The sequence below is a fragment of the Channa argus genome, unplaced genomic scaffold (assembly GCF_033026475.1).
Source record: "Channa argus isolate prfri unplaced genomic scaffold, Channa argus male v1.0 Contig041, whole genome shotgun sequence".
Classification (NCBI taxonomy): domain Eukaryota; kingdom Metazoa; phylum Chordata; class Actinopteri; order Anabantiformes; family Channidae; genus Channa; species Channa argus.
The window spans coordinates 41,479-62,851 of NW_027125260.1; the positions used below are offsets into that span (position 1 = coordinate 41,479).

At 41.5% G+C, this 21,373-nt stretch overlaps 19 pseudogenes; all 19 read right to left on the reverse strand.

The window, feature by feature from the left end:
* Positions 1 to 431: 431 nt before the first annotated feature.
* On the reverse strand, positions 432 to 550 carry LOC137118583 (5S ribosomal RNA; annotated as a pseudogene).
* A 1,801-nt stretch (positions 551 to 2,351) lies between these two features.
* On the reverse strand, positions 2,352 to 2,470 carry LOC137118710 (5S ribosomal RNA; annotated as a pseudogene).
* Positions 2,471 to 3,327: 857 nt separating this feature from the next.
* LOC137118594 (5S ribosomal RNA) lies at positions 3,328 to 3,446 on the reverse strand (annotated as a pseudogene).
* Positions 3,447 to 4,303: 857 nt separating this feature from the next.
* On the reverse strand, positions 4,304 to 4,422 carry LOC137118536 (5S ribosomal RNA; annotated as a pseudogene).
* An 867-nt stretch (positions 4,423 to 5,289) lies between these two features.
* On the reverse strand, positions 5,290 to 5,408 carry LOC137118581 (5S ribosomal RNA; annotated as a pseudogene).
* An 867-nt stretch (positions 5,409 to 6,275) lies between these two features.
* On the reverse strand, positions 6,276 to 6,394 carry LOC137118711 (5S ribosomal RNA; annotated as a pseudogene).
* An 857-nt stretch (positions 6,395 to 7,251) lies between these two features.
* On the reverse strand, positions 7,252 to 7,370 carry LOC137118606 (5S ribosomal RNA; annotated as a pseudogene).
* Positions 7,371 to 9,161: 1,791 nt separating this feature from the next.
* Positions 9,162 to 9,280, reverse strand: LOC137118617 (5S ribosomal RNA; annotated as a pseudogene).
* An 857-nt stretch (positions 9,281 to 10,137) lies between these two features.
* Positions 10,138 to 10,256, reverse strand: LOC137118582 (5S ribosomal RNA; annotated as a pseudogene).
* Positions 10,257 to 11,123: 867 nt separating this feature from the next.
* Positions 11,124 to 11,242, reverse strand: LOC137118584 (5S ribosomal RNA; annotated as a pseudogene).
* Positions 11,243 to 12,109: 867 nt separating this feature from the next.
* Positions 12,110 to 12,228, reverse strand: LOC137118599 (5S ribosomal RNA; annotated as a pseudogene).
* An 857-nt stretch (positions 12,229 to 13,085) lies between these two features.
* Positions 13,086 to 13,204, reverse strand: LOC137118629 (5S ribosomal RNA; annotated as a pseudogene).
* A 1,791-nt stretch (positions 13,205 to 14,995) lies between these two features.
* On the reverse strand, positions 14,996 to 15,114 carry LOC137118641 (5S ribosomal RNA; annotated as a pseudogene).
* An 857-nt stretch (positions 15,115 to 15,971) lies between these two features.
* Positions 15,972 to 16,090, reverse strand: LOC137118652 (5S ribosomal RNA; annotated as a pseudogene).
* An 867-nt stretch (positions 16,091 to 16,957) lies between these two features.
* LOC137118585 (5S ribosomal RNA) lies at positions 16,958 to 17,076 on the reverse strand (annotated as a pseudogene).
* Positions 17,077 to 17,943: 867 nt separating this feature from the next.
* Positions 17,944 to 18,062, reverse strand: LOC137118601 (5S ribosomal RNA; annotated as a pseudogene).
* An 857-nt stretch (positions 18,063 to 18,919) lies between these two features.
* Positions 18,920 to 19,038, reverse strand: LOC137118664 (5S ribosomal RNA; annotated as a pseudogene).
* Positions 19,039 to 19,895: 857 nt separating this feature from the next.
* Positions 19,896 to 20,014, reverse strand: LOC137118537 (5S ribosomal RNA; annotated as a pseudogene).
* An 867-nt stretch (positions 20,015 to 20,881) lies between these two features.
* On the reverse strand, positions 20,882 to 21,000 carry LOC137118586 (5S ribosomal RNA; annotated as a pseudogene).
* Between the last annotated feature and the right edge of the window lie 373 nt (positions 21,001 to 21,373).

The following is a 21,373-nucleotide window of genomic DNA, read 5'->3' on the forward strand; positions in this document are numbered from 1 at the left end:
AGATTTAATACTATTTACAAAATATACAATTTATAAACAAAACCACGGCACAAAACCTAACAATTCAAAAATGCTAAATAAGGTTTGGAAACCAAGAACAGCAAACAGGTGCTGCTGCCAGAAAGAGCCTCGCTAGCTGTTGGGAACCGTACTTTTAAAACTCCAGGAAGTGTAGGATGGACCAATCAGCTTCCTGTACTTCCCCCAAATCCGGCCAATCAGGCAGGGCACCTATAAGAACAAGAAAATAAAAACAACACATATGGCCAGGACCGTAACATGGTCTACTAGTAATGAAGCACGATGGTTGACAAACCAATAAAGTAGCAAAACAGCAATGAAAGAACAAAATTTGATGAAAATATAGAACAATTTCTATGAATAAATAGGCAGTAACAACAGCTTGTGCTGCCCGTAAACCCAAGCAAAAAAGCTTACAGCACCTGGTATTCCCAGGCGGTCTTCCTACCAAGTACTAACCAGGCCCGGCTCTATTTGGCTGCCGAGATCGGACGAGATCGGGCGCTTAGAGAGCGGTGTGGCCGTAAGCTGCATTTGACATCATCAACAGCTCTTAAAAACGCTGGAGAAGCAGAATGCATGACACTTGCTAAGAAGAAGATAAATGTGGCAAAGTACAAAGTACTATAACTGTACTGGTCTGTTACGCCCCTGTCTAGGGGCTCAGGGTGCAACATACAAAGATAAATTAGCATGTTCCCTCTCCGATCCCCAAACCAAAATCCAGGATCGAGATGTTCCAACAGAATGATATTTATTTTAAACGAAAGAAAGTGTCAAACAAAACATGACACTACAACTCAGGGCGAACCAAGGCCAACATAATAAACAAAATAAGCCATTTCCCACAGAAAGTGCTAGCTAGCCTGATAGAAATAAACAAACCAAAAGACAGTCGCTAACCCTAACTCCCTAATGTGAAAACAGTCCAAAGAAAATGGCAGTTCACCCCTACAGATTTAATACTATTTACAAAATATACAATTTATAAACAAAACCACGGCACAAAACCTAACAATTCAAAAATGCTAAATAAGGTTTAGAAACCAAGAACAGCAAACAGGTGCTGATGCCAGAAAGAGCCTCGCTAGCTGTTGGGAACCGTACTTTTAAAACTCCAGGAAGTGTAGGATGGACCAATCAGCTTCCTGTACTGCCCCCCAATCCGGCCAATCAGGCAGGGCACCTATAAGAACAACAAAATAAAAACAACACATATGGCCAGGACCGTAACATGGTCTACTAGTAATGAAGCACGATGGTTGGCAAACCAATAAAGTAGCAAAACAGCAATGAAAGAACAAAATTTGATGAAAATATAGAACAATTTCTATGAATAAATAGGCAGTAACAACAGCTTGTGCTGCCCGTAAACCCAAGCAAAAAAGCTTACAGCACCTGGCTCTATTTGGCTGCCGAGATCGGACGAGATCGGGCGCTCAGAGAGCGGTGTGGCCGTAAGCTGCATTTGACATCATCAACAGCTCTTAAAAACGCTGGAGAAGCAGAATGCATGACACTTGCTAAGAAGAAGATAAATGTGGCAAAGTACAAAGTACTATAACTGTACTGGTCTGTTACGCCCCTGTCTAGGGGGTCAGGGTGAAACATACAAAGATAAATTTGCATGTTCCCTCTCCGATCCTCAAACCAAAATCCAGGACTGAGATGTTCCAACAGAATGATATTTATTTTAAACGAAAGAAAGTGTCAAACAAAACATGACACTACAACTCAGGGCGAACCAAGGCCAACATAATAAACAAAATAAGCCATTTCCCACAGAAAGCGCTAGCTAGCCTGATAGAAATAAACAAACCAAAAGACAGTCGCTAACCCTAACTCCCTAATGTGAAAACAAGAGAAAACAATCAAAAGAAAATGGCAGTCCACCCCTACAGATTTAATACTATTTACAAAATATACAATATATAAATAAAACCACGGAACAAAACCTAACAATTCAAAAATGCTAAATAAGATTTGGAAACCAAGAACAGCAAACAGGTGCTACTGCCAGAAAGAGCCTCGCTAGCTGTTGGGAACCGTACTTTTAAAACTCCAGGAAGTGTAGGATGGACCAATCAGCTTCCTGTACTTCCCCCAAATCCGGCCAATCAGGCAGGGCACCTATAAGAACAAGAAAATAAAAACAACACATATGGCCAGGACCGTAACATGGTCTACTAGTAATGAAGTACGATGGTTGACAAACCAATAAAGTAGCAAAACAGCAATGAAAGAACAAAATTTGATGAAAATATAGAACAATTTCTATGAATAAATAGGCAGTAACACCAGCTTGAGCTGCCCGTAAACCCAAGCAAAAAAGCTTACAGCACCTGGTATTCCCAGGCGGTCTTCCTACCAAGTACTAACCAGGCCCGGCTCTATTTGGCTGCCGAGATCGGGCGAGATCGGGCGCTTAGAGAGCGTTGTGGCCGTAAGCTGCATTTGACATCATCAACAGCTCTTAAAAACGCTGGAGAAGCAGAATGCATGACACTTGCTAAGAAGAAGATAAATGTGGCAAAGTACAAAGTACTATAACTGTACTGGTCTGTTACGCCCCTGTCTAGGGGCTCAGGGTGCAACATACAAAGATAAATTAGCATGTTCCCTCTCCGATCCCCAAACCAAAATCCATGATCGAGATGTTCCAACAGAATGATATTTATTTTAAACGAAAGAAAGTGTCAAACAAAACATGACACTACAACTCAGGGCGAACCAAGGCCAACATAATAAACAAAATAAGCCATTTCCCACAGAAAGTGCTAGCTAGCCTGATAGAAATAAACAAACCAAAAGACAGTCGCTAACCCTAACTCCCTAATGTGAAAACAGTCCAAAGAAAATGGCAGTTCACCCCTACAGATTTAATACTATTTACAAAATATACAATTTATAAACAAAACCACGGCACAAAACCTAACAATTCAAAAATGCTAAATAAGGTTTGGAAACCAAGAACAGCAAACAGGTGCTGCTGCCAGAAAGAGCCTCGCTAGCTGTTGGGAACCGTACTTTTAAAACTCCAGGAAGTGTAGGATGGACCAATCAGCTTCCTGTACTTCCCCCAAATCCGGCCAATCAGGCAGGGAACCTATAAGAACAACAAAATAAAAACAACACATATGGCCAGGACCGTAACATGGTCTACTAGTAATGAAGCACGATGGTTGACAAACCAATAAAGTAGCAAAACAGCAATGAAAGAACAAAATTTGATGAAAATATAGAACAATTTCTATGAATAAATAGGCAGTAACAACAGCTTGTGCTGCCCGTAAACCCAAGCAAAAAAGCTTACAGCACCTGGTATTCCCAGGCGGTCTTCCTACCAAGTACTAACCAGGCCCGGCTCTATTTGGCTGCCGAGATCGGACGAGATCGGGCGCTTAGAGAGCGGTGTGGCCGTAAGCTGCATTTGACATCATCAACAGCTCTTAAAAACGCTGGAGAAGCAGAATGCATGACACTTGCTAAGAAGAAGATAAATGTGGCAAAGTACAAAGTACTATAACTGTACTGGTCTGTTACGCCCCTGTCTAGGGGCTCAGGGTGCAACATACAAAGATAAATTAGCATGTTCCCTCTCCGATCCCCAAACCAAAATCCAGGATCGAGATGTTCCAACAGAATGATATTTATTTTAAACGAAAGAAAGTGTCAAACAAAACATGACACTACAACTCAGGGCGAACCAAGGCCAACATAATAAACAAAATAAGCCATTTCCCACAGAAAGTGCTAGCTAGCCTGATAGAAATAAACAAACCAAAAGACAGTCGCTAACCCTAACTCCCTAATGTGAAAACAGTCCAAAGAAAATGGCAGTTCACCCCTACAGATTTAATACTATTTACAAAATATACAATTTATAAACAAAACCACGGCACAAAACCTAACAATTCAAAAATGCTAAATAAGGTTTAGAAACCAAGAACAGCAAACAGGTGCTGATGCCAGAAAGAGCCTCGCTAGCTGTTGGGAACCGTACTTTTAAAACTCCAGGAAGTGTAGGATGGACCAATCAGCTTCCTGTACTGCCCCCCAATCCGGCCAATCAGGCAGGGCACCTATAAGAACAACAAAATAAAAACAACACATATGGCCAGGACCGTAACATGGTCTACTAGTAATGAAGCACGATGGTTGGCAAACCAATAAAGTAGCAAAACAGCAATGAAAGAACAAAATTTGATGAAAATATAGAACAATTTCTATGAATAAATAGGCAGTAACAACAGCTTGTGCTGCCCGTAAACCCAAGCAAAAAAGCTTACAGCACCTGGTATTCCCAGGCGGTCTTCCTACCAAGTACTAACCAGGCCCGGCTCTATTTGGCTGCCGAGATCAGACGAGATCGGGCGCTTAGAGAGCGGTGTGGCCGTAAGCTGCATTTGACATCATCAACAGCTCTTAAAAACGCTGGAGAAGCAGAATGCATGACACTTGCTAAGAAGAAGATAAATGTGGCAAAGTACAAAGTACTATAACTGTACTGGTCTGTTACGCCCCTGTCTAGGGGGTCAGGGTGAAACATACAAAGATAAATTTGCATGTTCCCTCTCCGATCCTCAAACCAAAATCCAGGATTGAGATGTTCCAACAGAATGATATTTATTTTAAACGAAAGAAAGTGTCAAACAAAACATGACACTACAACTCAGGGCGAACCAAGGCCAACATAATAAACAAAATAAGCCATTTCCCACAGAAAGCGCTAGCTAGCCTGATAGAAATAAACAAACTAAAAGACAGTCGCTAACCCTAACTCCCTAATGTGAAAACAAGAGAAAACAATGAAAAGAAAATGGCAGTCCACCCCTACAGATTTAATACTATTTACAAAATATACAATTTATAAACAAAACCACGGCACAAAACCTAACAATTCAAAAATGCTAAATAAGATTTGGAAACCAAGAACAGCAAACAGGTGCTACTGCCAGAAAGAGCCTCGCTAGCTGTTGGGAACCGTACTTTTAAAACTCCAGGAAGTGTAGGATGGACCAATCAGCTTCCTGTACTTCCCCCAAATCCGGCCAATCAGGCAGGGCACCTATAAGAACAAGAAAATAAAAACAACACATATGGCCAGGACCGTAACATGGTCTACTAGTAATGAAGCACGATGGTTGGCAAACCAATAAAGTAGCAAAACAGCAATGAAAGAACAAAATTTGATGAAAATATAGAACAATTTCTATGAATAAATAGGCAGTAACACCAGCTTGTGCTGCCCGTAAACCCAAGCAAAAAAGCTTACAGCACCTGGTATTCCCAGGCGGTCTTCCTACCAAGTACTAACCAGGCCCGGCTCTATTTGGCTGCCGAGATCGGGCGAGATCGGGCGCTTAGAGAGCGGTGTGGCCGTAAGCTGCATTTGACATCATCAACAGCTCTTAAAAACGCTGGAGAAGCAGAATGCATGACACTTGCTAAGAAGAAGATAAATGTGGCAAAGTACAAAGTACTATAACTGTACTGGTCTGTTACGCCCCTGTCTAGGGGGTCAGGGTGAAACATACAAAGATAAATTTGCATGTTCCCTCTCCGATCCTCAAACCAAAATCCAGGACTGAGATGTTCCAACAGAATGATATTTATTTTAAACGAAAGAAAGTGTCAAACAAAACATGACACTACAACTCAGGGCGAACCAAGGCCAACATAATAAACAAAATAAGCCATTTCCCACAGAAAGCGCTAGCTAGCCTGATAGAAATAAACAAACCAAAAGACAGTCGCTAACCCTAACTCCCTAATGTGAAAACAAGAGAAAACAATCAAAAGAAAATGGCAGTCCACCCCTACAGATTTAATACTATTTACAAAATATACAATATATAAATAAAACCACGGAACAAAACCTAACAATTCAAAAATGCTAAATAAGATTTGGAAACCAAGAACAGCAAACAGGTGCTACTGCCAGAAAGAGCCTCGCTAGCTGTTGGGAACCGTACTTTTAAAACTCCAGGAAGTGTAGGATGGACCAATCAGCTTCCTGTACTTCCCCCAAATCCGGCCAATCAGGCAGGGCACCTATAAGAACAAGAAAATAAAAACAACACATATGGCCAGGACCGTAACATGGTCTACTAGTAATGAAGCACGATGGTTGACAAACCAATAAAGTAGCAAAACAGCAATGAAAGAACAAAATTTGATGAAAATATAGAACAATTTCTATGAATAAATAGGCAGTAACACCAGCTTGAGCTGCCCGTAAACCCAAGCAAAAAAGCTTACAGCACCTGGTATTCCCAGGCGGTCTTCCTACCAAGTACTAACCAGGCCCGGCTCTATTTGGCTGCCGAGATCGGGCGAGATCGGGCGCTTAGAGAGCGTTGTGGCCGTAAGCTGCATTTGACATCATCAACAGCTCTTAAAAACGCTGGAGAAGCAGAATGCATGACACTTGCTAAGAAGAAGATAAATGTGGCAAAGTACAAAGTACTATAACTGTACTGGTCTGTTACGCCCCTGTCTAGGGGCTCAGGGTGCAACATACAAAGATAAATTAGCATGTTCCCTCTCCGATCCCCAAACCAAAATCCATGATCGAGATGTTCCAACAGAATGATATTTATTTTAAACGAAAGAAAGTGTCAAACAAAACATGACACTACAACTCAGGGCGAACCAAGGCCAACATAATAAACAAAATAAGCCATTTCCCACAGAAAGTGCTAGCTAGCCTGATAGAAATAAACAAACCAAAAGACAGTCGCTAACCCTAACTCCCTAATGTGAAAACAGTCCAAAGAAAATGGCAGTTCACCCCTACAGATTTAATACTATTTACAAAATATACAATTTATAAACAAAACCACGGCACAAAACCTAACAATTCAAAAATGCTAAATAAGGTTTGGAAACCAAGAACAGCAAACAGGTGCTGCTGCCAGAAAGAGCCTCGCTAGCTGTTGGGAACCGTACTTTTAAAACTCCAGGAAGTGTAGGATGGACCAATCAGCTTCCTGTACTTCCCCCAAATCCGGCCAATCAGGCAGGGCACCTATAAGAACAACAAAATAAAAACAACACATATGGCCAGGACCGTAACATGGTCTACTAGTAATGAAGCACGATGGTTGACAAACCAATAAAGTAGCAAAACAGCAATGAAAGAACAAAATTTGATGAAAATATAGAACAATTTCTATGAATAAATAGGCAGTAACAACAGCTTGTGCTGCCCGTAAACCCAAGCAAAAAAGCTTACAGCACCTGGTATTCCCAGGCGGTCTTCCTACCAAGTACTAACCAGGCCCGGCTCTATTTGGCTGCCGAGATCGGACGAGATCGGGCGCTTAGAGAGCGGTGTGGCCGTAAGCTGCATTTGACATCATCAACAGCTCTTAAAAACGCTGGAGAAGCAGAATGCATGACACTTGCTAAGAAGAAGATAAATGTGGCAAAGTACAAAGTACTATAACTGTACTGGTCTGTTACGCCCCTGTCTAGGGGCTCAGGGTGCAACATACAAAGATAAATTAGCATGTTCCCTCTCCGATCCCCAAACCAAAATCCAGGATCGAGATGTTCCAACAGAATGATATTTATTTTAAACGAAAGAAAGTGTCAAACAAAACATGACACTACAACTCAGGGCGAACCAAGGCCAACATAATAAACAAAATAAGCCATTTCCCACAGAAAGTGCTAGCTAGCCTGATAGAAATAAACAAACCAAAAGACAGTCGCTAACCCTAACTCCCTAATGTGAAAACAGTCCAAAGAAAATGGCAGTTCACCCCTACAGATTTAATACTATTTACAAAATATACAATTTATAAACAAAACCACGGCACAAAACCTAACAATTCAAAAATGCTAAATAAGGTTTAGAAACCAAGAACAGCAAACAGGTGCTGATGCCAGAAAGAGCCTCGCTAGCTGTTGGGAACCGTACTTTTAAAACTCCAGGAAGTGTAGGATGGACCAATCAGCTTCCTGTACTGCCCCCCAATCCGGCCAATCAGGCAGGGCACCTATAAGAACAACAAAATAAAAACAACACATATGGCCAGGACCGTAACATGGTCTACTAGTAATGAAGCACGATGGTTGGCAAACCAATAAAGTAGCAAAACAGCAATGAAAGAACAAAATTTGATGAAAATATAGAACAATTTCTATGAATAAATAGGCAGTAACAACAGCTTGTGCTGCCCGTAAACCCAAGCAAAAAAGCTTACAGCACCTGGCTCTATTTGGCTGCCGAGATCGGACGAGATCGGGCGCTCAGAGAGCGGTGTGGCCGTAAGCTGCATTTGACATCATCAACAGCTCTTAAAAACGCTGGAGAAGCAGAATGCATGACACTTGCTAAGAAGAAGATAAATGTGGCAAAGTACAAAGTACTATAACTGTACTGGTCGGTTACGCCCCTGTCTAGGGGCTCAGGGTGCAACATACAAAGATAAATTAGCATGTTCCCTCTCCGATCCCCAAACCAAAATCCAGGATCGAGATGTTCCAACAGAATAATATTTATTTTAAACGAAAGAAAGTGTCAAACAAAACATGACACTACACCTCAGGGCGATCCAAGGCCAACATAATAAACAAAATAAGCCATTTCCCACAGAAAGTGCTAGCTAGCCTGATAGAAATAAACAAACCAAAAGACAGTCGCTAACCCTAACTCCCTAATGTGAAAACAGTCCAAAGAAAATGGCAGTTCACCCCTACAGATTTAATACTATTTACAAAATATACAATTTATAAACAAAACCACGGCACAAAACCTAACAATTCAAAAATGCTAAATAAGGTTTAGAAACCAAGAACAGCAAACAGGTGCTGATGCCAGAAAGAGCCTCGCTAGCTGTTGGGAACCGTACTTTTAAAACTCCAGGAAGTGTAGGATGGACCAATCAGCTTCCTGTACTGCCCCCCAATCCGGCCAATCAGGCAGGGCACCTATAAGAACAAGAAAATAAAAACAACACATATGGCCAGGACCGTAACATGGTCTACTAGTAATGAAGCACGATGGTTGGCAAACCAATAAAGTAGCAAAACAGCAATGAAAGAACAAAATTTGATGAAAATATAGAACAATTTCTATGAATTAATAGGCAGTAACACCAGCTTGTGCTGCCCGTAAACCCAAGCAAAAAAGCTTACAGCACCTGGTATTCCCAGGCGGTCTTCCTACCAAGTACTAACCAGGCCCGGCTCTATTTGGCTGCCGAGATCGGACGAGATCGGGCGCTTAGAGAGCGGTGTGGCCGTAAGCTGCATTTGACATCATCAACAGCTCTTAAAAACGCTGGAGAAGCAGAATGCATGACACTTGCTAAGAAGAAGATAAATGTGGCAAAGTACAAAGTACTATAACTGTACTGGTCTGTTACGCCCCTGTCTAGGGGCTCAGGGTGCAACATACAAAGATAAATTAGCATGTTCCCTCTCCGATCCCCAAAGCAAAATCCAGGATCGAGATGTTCCAACAGAATGATATTTATTTTAAACGAAAGAAAGTGTCAAACAAAACATGACACTACAACTCAGGGCGAACCAAGGCCAACATAATAAACAAAATAAGCCATTTCCCACAGAAAGTGCTAGCTAGCCTGATAGAAATAAACAAACCAAAAGACAGTCGCTAACCCTAACTCCCTAATGTGAAAACAGTCCAAAGAAAATGGCAGTTCACCCCTACAGATTTAATACTATTTACAAAATATACAATTTATAAACAAAACCACGGCACAAAACCTAACAATTCAAAAATGCTAAATAAGGTTTAGAAACCAAGAACAGCAAACAGGTGCTGATGCCAGAAAGAGCCTCGCTAGCTGTTGGGAACCGTACTTTTAAAACTCCAGGAAGTGTAGGATGGACCAATCAGCTTCCTGTACTGCCCCCCAATCCGGCCAATCAGGCAGGGCACCTATAAGAACAACAAAATAAAAACAACACATATGGCCAGGACCGTAACATGGTCTACTAGTAATGAAGCACGATGGTTGGCAAACCAATAAAGTAGCAAAACAGCAATGAAAGAACAAAATTTGATGAAAATATAGAACAATTTCTATGAATTAATAGGCAGTAACACCAGCTTGTGCTGCCCGTAAACCCAAGCAAAAAAGCTTACAGCACCTGGTATTCCCAGGCGGTCTTCCTACCAAGTACTAACCAGGCCCGGCTCTATTTGGCTGCCGAGATCGGGCGAGATCGGGCGCTTAGAGAGCGGTGTGGCCGTAAGCTGCATTTGACATCATCAACAGCTCTTAAAAACGCTGGAGAAGCAGAATGCATGACACTTGCTAAGAAGAAGATAAATGTGGCAAAGTACAAAGTACTATAACTGTACTGGTCTGTTACGCCCCTGTCTAGGGGGTCAGGGTGAAACATACAAAGATAAATTTGCATGTTCCCTCTCCGATCCTCAAACCAAAATCCAGGATTGAGATGTTCCAACAGAATGATATTTATTTTAAACGAAAGAAAGTGTCAAACAAAACATGACACTACAACTCAGGGCGAACCAAGGCCAACATAATAAACAAAATAAGCCATTTCCCACAGAAAGCGCTAGCTAGCCTGATAGAAATAAACAAACTAAAAGACAGTCGCTAACCCTAACTCCCTAATGTGAAAACAAGAGAAAACAATGAAAAGAAAATGGCAGTCCACCCCTACAGATTTAATACTATTTACAAAATATACAATTTATAAACAAAACCACGGCACAAAACCTAACAATTCAAAAATGCTAAATAAGATTTGGAAACCAAGAACAGCAAACAGGTGCTACTGCCAGAAAGAGCCTCGCTAGCTGTTGGGAACCGTACTTTTAAAACTCCAGGAAGTGTAGGATGGACCAATCAGCTTCCTGTACTTCCCCCAAATCCGGCCAATCAGGCAGGGCACCTATAAGAACAAGAAAATAAAAACAACACATATGGCCAGGACCGTAACATGGTCTACTAGTAATGAAGCACGATGGTTGGCAAACCAATAAAGTAGCAAAACAGCAATGAAAGAACAAAATTTGATGAAAATATAGAACAATTTCTATGAATAAATAGGCAGTAACACCAGCTTGTGCTGCCCGTAAACCCAAGCAAAAAAGCTTACAGCACCTGGTATTCCCAGGCGGTCTTCCTACCAAGTACTAACCAGGCCCGGCTCTATTTGGCTGCCGAGATCGGGCGAGATCGGGCGCTTAGAGAGCGGTGTGGCCGTAAGCTGCATTTGACATCATCAACAGCTCTTAAAAACGCTGGAGAAGCAGAATGCATGACACTTGCTAAGAAGAAGATAAATGTGGCAAAGTACAAAGTACTATAACTGTACTGGTCTGTTACGCCCCTGTCTAGGGGGTCAGGGTGAAACATACAAAGATAAATTTGCATGTTCCATCTCCGATCCTCAAACCAAAATCCAGGATTGAGATGTTCCAACAGAATGATATTTATTTTAAACGAAAGAAAGTGTCAAACAAAACATGACACTACAACTCAGGGCGAACCAAGGCCAATATAATAAACAAAATAAGCCATTTCCCACAGAAAGCGCTAGCTAGCCTGATAGAAATAAACAAACCAAAAGACAGTCGCTAACCCTAACTCCCTAATGTGAAAACAAGAGAAAACAATCAAAAGAAAATGGCAGTCCACCCCTACAGATTTAATACTATTTACAAAATATACAATATATAAACAAAACCACGGCACAAAACCTAACAATTCAAAAATGCTAAATAAGATTTGGAAACCAAGAACAGCAAACAGGTGCTACTGCCAGAAAGAGCCTCGCTAGCTGTTGGGAACCGTACTTTTAAAACTCCAGGAAGTGTAGGATGGACCAATCAGCTTCCTGTACTTCCCCCAAATCCGGCCAATCAGGCAGGGCACCTATAAGAACAAAAAAATAGAAACAACACATATGGCCAGGACCGTAACATGGTCTACTAGTAATGAAGCACGATGGTTGACAAACCAATAAAGTAGCAAAACAGCAATGAAAGAACAAAATTTGATGAAAATATAGAACAATTTCTATGAATAAATAGGCAGTAACACCAGCTTGAGCTGCCCGTAAACCCAAGCAAAAAAGCTTACAGCACCTGGTATTCCCAGGCGGTCTTCCTACCAAGTACTAACCAGGCCCGGCTCTATTTGGCTGCCGAGATCAGGCGAGATCGGGCGCTTAGAGAGCGGTGTGGCCGTAAGCTGCATTTGACATCATCAACAGCTCTTAAAAACGCTGGAGAAGCAGAATGCATGACACTTGCTAAGAAGAAGATAAATGTGGCAAAGTACAAAGTACTATAACTGTACTGGTCTGTTACGCCCTTGTCTAGGGGCTCAGGGTGCAACATACAAAGATAAATTAGCATGTTCCCTCTCCGATCCCCAAACCAAAATCCATGATCGAGATGTTCCAACAGAATGATATTTATTTTAAACGAAAGAAAGTGTCAAACAAAACATGACACTACAACTCAGGGCGAACCAAGGCCAACATAATAAACAAAATAAGCCATTTCCCACAGAAAGCGCTAGCTAGCCTGATAGAAATAAACAAACCAAAAGACAGTCGCTAACCCTAACTCCCTAATGTGAAAACAGTCCAAAGAAAATGGCAGTTCACCCCTACAGATTTAATACTATTTACAAAATATACAATTTATAAACAAAACCACGGCACAAAACCTAACAATTCAAAAATGCTAAATAAGGTTTGGAAACCAAGAACAGCAAACAGGTGCTGCTGCCAGAAAGAGCCTCGCTAGCTGTTGGGAACCGTACTTTTAAAACTCCAGGAAGTGTAGGATGGACCAATCAGCTTCCTGTACTTCCCCCAAATCCGGCCAATCAGGCAGGGCACCTATAAGAACAACAAAATAAAAACAACACATATGGCCAGGACCGTAACATGGTCTACTAGTAATGAAGCACGATGGTTGACAAACCAATAAAGTAGCAAAACAGCAATGAAAGAACAAAATTTGATGAAAATATAGAACAATTTCTATGAATAAATAGGCAGTAACAACAGCTTGTGCTGCCCGTAAACCCAAGCAAAAAAGCTTACAGCACCTGGTATTCCCAGGCGGTCTTCCTACCAAGTACTAACCAGGCCCGGCTCTATTTGGCTGCCGAGATCGGACGAGATCGGGCGCTTAGAGAGCGGTGTGGCCGTAAGCTGCATTTGACATCATCAACAGCTCTTAAAAACGCTGGAGAAGCAGAATGCATGACACTTGCTAAGAAGAAGATAAATGTGGCAAAGTACAAAGTACTATAACTGTACTGGTCTGTTACGCCCCTGTCTAGGGGCTCAGGGTGCAACATACAAAGATAAATTAGCATGTTCCCTCTCCGATCCCCAAACCAAAATCCAGGATCGAGATGTTCCAACAGAATGATATTTATTTTAAACGAAAGAAAGTGTCAAACAAAACATGACACTACAACTCAGGGCGAACCAAGGCCAACATAATAAACAAAATAAGCCATTTCCCACAGAAAGTGCTAGCTAGCCTGATAGAAATAAACAAACCAAAAGACAGTCGCTAACCCTAACTCCCTAATGTGAAAACAGTCCAAAGAAAATGGCAGTTCACCCCTACAGATTTAATACTATTTACAAAATATACAATTTATAAACAAAACCACGGCACAAAACCTAACAATTCAAAAATGCTAAATAAGGTTTAGAAACCAAGAACAGCAAACAGGTGCTGATGCCAGAAAGAGCCTCGCTAGCTGTTGGGAACCGTACTTTTAAAACTCCAGGAAGTGTAGGATGGACCAATCAGCTTCCTGTACTGCCCCCCAATCCGGCCAATCAGGCAGGGCACCTATAAGAACAACAAAATAAAAACAACACATATGGCCAGGACCGTAACATGGTCTACTAGTAATGAAGCACGATGGTTGGCAAACCAATAAAGTAGCAAAACAGCAATGAAAGAACAAAATTTGATGAAAATATAGAACAATTTCTATGAATAAATAGGCAGTAACAACAGCTTGTGCTGCCCGTAAACCCAAGCAAAAAAGCTTACAGCACCTGGCTCTATTTGGCTGCCGAGATCGGACGAGATCGGGCGCTCAGAGAGCGGTGTGGCCGTAAGCTGCATTTGACATCATCAACAGCTCTTAAAAACGCTGGAGAAGCAGAATGCATGACACTTGCTAAGAAGAAGATAAATGTGGCAAAGTACAAAGTACTATAACTGTACTGGTCGGTTACGCCCCTGTCTAGGGGCTCAGGGTGCAACATACAAAGATAAATTAGCATGTTCCCTCTCCGATCCCCAAACCAAAATCCAGGATCGAGATGTTCCAACAGAATAATATTTATTTTAAACGAAAGAAAGTGTCAAACAAAACATGACACTACAACTCAGGGCGAACCAAGGCCAACATAATAAACAAAATAAGCCATTTCCCACAGAAAGTGCTAGCTAGCCTGATAGAAATAAACAAACCAAAAGACAGTCGCTAACCCTAACTCCCTAATGTGAAAACAGTCCAAAGAAAATGGCAGTTCACCCCTACAGATTTAATACTATTTACAAAATATACAATTTATAAACAAAACCACGGCACAAAACCTAACAATTCAAAAATGCTAAATAAGGTTTAGAAACCAAGAACAGCAAACAGGTGCTGATGCCAGAAAGAGCCTCGCTAGCTGTTGGGAACCGTACTTTTAAAACTCCAGGAAGTGTAGGATGGACCAATCAGCTTCCTGTACTGCCCCCCAATCCGGCCAATCAGGCAGGGCACCTATAAGAACAAGAAAATAAAAACAACACATATGGCCAGGACCGTAACATGGTCTACTAGTAATGAAGCACGATGGTTGGCAAACCAATAAAGTAGCAAAACAGCAATGAAAGAACAAAATTTGATGAAAATATAGAACAATTTCTATGAATTAATAGGCAGTAACACCAGCTTGTGCTGCCCGTAAACCCAAGCAAAAAAGCTTACAGCACCTGGTATTCCCAGGCGGTCTTCCTACCAAGTACTAACCAGGCCCGGCTCTATTTGGCTGCCGAGATCGGACGAGATCGGGCGCTTAGAGAGCGGTGTGGCCGTAAGCTGCATTTGACATCATCAACAGCTCTTAAAAACGCTGGAGAAGCAGAATGCATGACACTTGCTAAGAAGAAGATAAATGTGGCAAAGTACAAAGTACTATAACTGTACTGGTCTGTTACGCCCCTGTCTAGGGGCTCAGGGTGCAACATACAAAGATAAATTAGCATGTTCCCTCTCCGATCCCCAAACCAAAATCCAGGATCGAGATGTTCCAACAGAATGATATTTATTTTAAACGAAAGAAAGTGTCAAACAAAACATGACACTACAACTCAGGGCGAACCAAGGCCAACATAATAAACAAAATAAGCCATTTCCCACAGAAAGTGCTAGCTAGCCTGATAGAAATAAACAAACCAAAAGACAGTCGCTAACCCTAACTCCCTAATGTGAAAACAGTCCAAAGAAAATGGCAGTTCACCCCTACAGATTTAATACTATTTACAAAATATACAATTTATAAACAAAACCACGGCACAAAACCTAACAATTCAAAAATGCTAAATAAGGTTTAGAAACCAAGAACAGCAAACAGGTGCTGATGCCAGAAAGAGCCTCGCTAGCTGTTGGGAACCGTACTTTTAAAACTCCAGGAAGTGTAGGATGGACCAATCAGCTTCCTGTACTGCCCCCCAATCCGGCCAATCAGGCAGGGCACCTATAAGAACAACAAAATAAAAACAACACATATGGCCAGGACCGTAACATGGTCTACTAGTAATGAAGCACGATGGTTGGCAAACCAATAAAGTAGCAAAACAGCAATGAAAGAACAAAATTTGATGAAAATATAGAACAATTTCTATGAATTAATAGGCAGTAACACCAGCTTGTGCTGCCCGTAAACCCAAGCAAAAAAGCTTACAGCACCTGGTATTCCCAGGCGGTCTTCCTACCAAGTACTAACCAGGCCCGGCTCTATTTGGCTGCCGAGATCGGACGAGATCGGGCGCTTAGAGAGCGGTGTGGCCGTAAGCTGCATTTGACATCATCAACAGCTCTTAAAAACGCTGGAGAAGCAGAATGCATGACACTTGCTAAGAAGAAGATAAATGTGGCAAAGTACAAAGTACTATAACTGTACTGGTCTGTTACGCCCCTGTCTAGGGGGTCAGGGTGAAACATACAAAGATAAATTTGCATGTTCCCTCTCCGATCCTCAAACCAAAATCCAGGATTGAGATGTTCCAACAGAATGATATTTATTTTAAACGAAAGAAAGTGTCAAACAAAACATGACACTACAACTCAGGGCGAACCAAGGCCAACATAATAAACAAAATAAGCCATTTCCCACAGAAAGCGCTAGCTAGCCTGATAGAAATAAACAAACTAAAAGACAGTCGCTAACCCTAACTCCCTAATGTGAAAACAAGAGAAAACAATGAAAAGAAAATGGCAGTCCACCCCTACAGATTTAATACTATTTACAAAATATACAATTTATAAACAAAACCACGGCACAAAACCTAACAATTCAAAAATGCTAAATAAGATTTGGAAACCAAGAACAGCAAACAGGTGCTACTGCCAGAAAGAGCCTCGCTAGCTGTTGGGAACCGTACTTTTAAAACTCCAGGAAGTGTAGGATGGACCAATCAGCTTCCTGTACTTCCCCCAAATCCGGCCAATCAGGCAGGGCACCTATAAGAACAAGAAAATAAAAACAACACATATGGCCAGGACCGTAACATGGTCTACTAGTAATGAAGCACGATGGTTGGCAAACCAATAAAGTAGCAAAACAGCAATGAAAGAACAAAATTTGATGAAAATATAGAACAATTTCTATGAATAAATAGGCAGTAACACCAGCTTGTGCTGCCCGTAAACCCAAGCAAAAAAGCTTACAGCACCTGGTATTCCCAGGCGGTCTTCCTACCAAGTACTAACCAGGCCCGGCTCTATTTGGCTGCCGAGATCGGGCGAGATCGGGCGCTTAGAGAGCGGTGTGGCCGTAAGCTGCATTTGACATCATCAACAGCTCTTAAAAACGCTGGAGAAGCAGAATGCATGACACTTGCTAAGAAGAAGATAAATGTGGCAAAGTACAAAGTACTATAACTGTACTGGTCTGTTACGCCCCTGTCTAGGGGGTCAGGGTGAAACATACAAAGATAAATTTGCATGTTCCATCTCCGATCCTCAAACCAAAATCCAGGATTGAGATGTTCCAACAGAATGATATTTATTTTAAACGAAAGAAAGTGTCAAACAAAACATGACACTACAACTCAGGGCGAACCAAGGCCAATATAATAAACAAAATAAGCCATTTCCCACAGAAAGCGCTAGCTAGCCTGATAGAAATAAACAAACCAAAAGACAGTCGCTAACCCTAACTCCCTAATGTGAAAACAAGAGAAAACAATCAAAAGAAAATGGCAGTCCACCCCTACAGATTTAATACTATTTACAAAATATACAATATATAAACAAAACCACGGCACAAAACCTAACAATTCAAAAATGCTAAATAAGATTTGGAAACCAAGAACAGCAAACAGGTGCTACTGCCAGAAAGAGCCTCGCTAGCTGTTGGGAACCGTACTTTTAAAACTCCAGGAAGTGTAGGATGGACCAATCAGCTTCCTGTACTTCCCCCAAATCCGGCCAATCAGGCAGGGCACCTATAAGAACAAAAAAATAGAAACAACACATATGGCCAGGACCGTAACATGGTCTACTAGTAATGAAGCACGATGGTTGACAAACCAATAAAGTAGCAAAACAGCAATGAAAGAACAAAATTTGATGAAAATATAGAACAATTTCTATGAATAAATAGGCAGTAACACCAGCTTGAGCTGCCCGTAAACCCAAGCAAAAAAGCTTACAGCACCTGGTATTCCCAGGCGGTCTTCCTACCAAGTACTAACCAGGCCCGGCTCTATTTGGCTGCCGAGATCAGGCGAGATCGGGCGCTTAGAGAGCGGTGTGGCCGTAAGCTGCATTTGACATCATCAACAGCTCTTAAAAACGCTGGAGAAGCAGAATGCATGACACTTGCTAAGAAGAAGATAAATGTGGCAAAGTACAAAGTACTATAACTGTACTGGTCTGTTACGCCCTTGTCTAGGGGCTCAGGGTGCAACATACAAAGATAAATTAGCATGTTCCCTCTCCGATCCCCAAACCAAAATCCATGATCGAGATGTTCCAACAGAATGATATTTATTTTAAACGAAAGAAAGTGTCAAACAAAACATGACACTACAACTCAGGGCGAACCAAGGCCAACATAATAAACAAAATAAGCCATTTCCCACAGAAAGCGCTAGCTAGCCTGATAGAAATAAACAAACCAAAAGACAGTCGCTAACCCTAACTCCCTAATGTGAAAACAGTCCAAAGAAAATGGCAGTTCACCCCTACAGATTTAATACTATTTACAAAATATACAATTTATAAACAAAACCACGGCACAAAACCTAACAATTCAAAAATGCTAAATAAGGTTTGGAAACCAAGAACAGCAAACAGGTGCTGCTGCCAGAAAGAGCCTCGCTAGCTGTTGGGAACCGTACTTTTAAAACTCCAGGAAGTGTAGGATGGACCAATCAGCTTCCTGTACTTCCCCCAAATCCGGCCAATCAGGCAGGGCACCTATAAGAACAACAAAATAAAAACAACACATATGGCCAGGACCGTAACATGGTCTACTAGTAATGAAGCACGATGGTTGACAAACCAATAAAGTAGCAAAACAGCAATGAAAGAACAAAATTTGATGAAAATATAGAACAATTTCTATGAATAAATAGGCAGTAACAACAGCTTGTGCTGCCCGTAAACCCAAGCAAAAAAGCTTACAGCACCTGGTATTCCCAGGCGGTCTTCCTACCAAGTACTAACCAGGCCCGGCTCTATTTGGCTGCCGAGATCGGACGAGATCGGGCGCTTAGAGAGCGGTGTGGCCGTAAGCTGCATTTGACATCATCAACAGCTCTTAAAAACGCTGGAGAAGCAGAATGCATGACACTTGCTAAGAAGAAGATAAATGTGGCAAAGTACAAAGTACTATAACTGTACTGGTCTGTTACGCCCCTGTCTAGGGGCTCAGGGTGCAACATACAAAGATAAATTAGCATGTTCCCTCTCCGATCCCCAAACCAAAATCCAGGATCGAGATGTTCCAACAGAATGATATTTATTTTAAACGAAAGAAAGTGTCAAACAAAACATGACACTACAACTCAGGGCGAACCAAGGCCAACATAATAAACAAAATAAGCCATTTCCCACAGAAAGTGCTAGCTAGCCTGATAGAAATAAACAAACCAAAAGACAGTCGCTAACCCTAACTCCCTAATGTGAAAACAGTCCAAAGAAAATGGCAGTTCACCCCTACAGATTTAATACTATTTACAAAATATACAATTTATAAACAAAACCACGGCACAAAACCTAACAATTCAAAAATGCTAAATAAGGTTTAGAAACCAAGAACAGCAAACAGGTGCTGATGCCAGAAAGAGCCTCGCTAGCTGTTGGGAACCGTACTTTTAAAACTCCAGGAAGTGTAGGATGGACCAATCAGCTTCCTGTACTGCCCCCCAATCCGGCCAATCAGGCAGGGCACCTATAAGAACAACAAAATAAAAACAACACATATGGCCAGGACCGTAACATGGTCTACTAGTAATGAAGCACGATGGTTGGCAAACCAATAAAGTAGCAAAACAGCAATGAAAGAACAAAATTTGATGAAAATATAGAACAATTTCTATGAATAAATAGGCAGTAACAACAGCTTGTGCTGCCCGTAAACCCAAGCAAAAAAGCTTACAGCACCTGGTATTCCCAGGCGGTCTTCCTACCAAGTACTAACCAGGCCCGGCTCTATTTGGCTGCCGAGATCAGACGAGATCGGGCGCTTAGAGAGCGGTGTGGCCGTAAGCTGCATTTGACATCATCAACAGCTCTTAAAAACGCTGGAGAAGCAGAATGCATGACACTTGCTAAGAATAAGATAAATTTGGCAAAGTACAAAGTACTATAACTGTACTGGTCTGTTACGCCCCTGTCTAGGGGGTCAGGGTGAAACATACAAAGATAAATTTGCATGTTCCCTCTCCGATCCTCAAACCAAAATCCAGGATTGAGATGTTCCAACAGAATGATATTTATTTTAAACGAAAGAAAGTGTCAAACAAAACATGACACTACAACTCAGGGCGAACCAAGGCCAACATAATAAACAAAATAAGCCATTTCCCACAGAAAGCGCTAGCTAGCCTGATAGAAATAAACAAACTAAAAGACAGTCGCTAACCCTAACTCCCTAATGTGAAAACAAGAGAAAACAATGAAAAGAAAATGGCAGTCCACCCCTACAGATTTAATACTATTTACAAAATATACAATTTATAAACAAAACCACGGCACAAAACCTAACAATTCAAAAATGCTAAATAAGATTTGGAAACCAAGAACAGCAAACAGGTGCTACTGCCAGAAAGAGCCTCGCTAGCTGTTGGGAACCGTACTTTTAAAACTCCAGGAAGTGTAGGATGGACCAATCAGCTTCCTGTACTTCCCCCAAATCCGGCCAATCAGGCAGGGCACCTATAAGAACAAGAAAATAAAAACAACACATATGGCCAGGACCGTAACATGGTCTACTAGTAATGAAGCACGATGGTTGGCAAACCAATAAAGTAGCAAAACAGCAATGAAAGAACAAAATTTGATGAAAATATAGAACAATTTCTATGAATAAATAGGCAGTAACACCAGCTTGTGCTGCCCGTAAACCCAAGCAAAAAAGCTTACAGCACCTGGTATTCCCAGGCGGTCTTCCTACCAAGTACTAACCAGGCCCGGCTCTATTTGGCTGCCGAGATCGGGCGAGATCGGGCGCTTAGAGAGCGGTGTGGCCGTAAGCTGCATTTGACATCATCAACAGCTCTTAAAAACGCTGGAGAAGCAGAATGCATGACACTTGCTAAGAAGAAGATAAATGTGGCAAAGTACAAAGTACTATAACTGTACTGGTCTGTTACGCCCCTGTCTAGGGGGTCAGGGTGAAACATACAAAGATAAATTTGCATGTTCCATCTCCGATCCTCAAACCAAAATCCAGGATTGAGATGTTCCAACAGAATGATATTTATTTTAAACGAAAGAAAGTGTCAAACAAAACATGACACTACAACTCAGGGCGAACCAAGGCCAATATAATAAACAAAATAAGCCATTTCCCACAGAAAGCGCTAGCTAGCCTGATAGAAATAAACAAACCAAAAGACAGTCGCTAA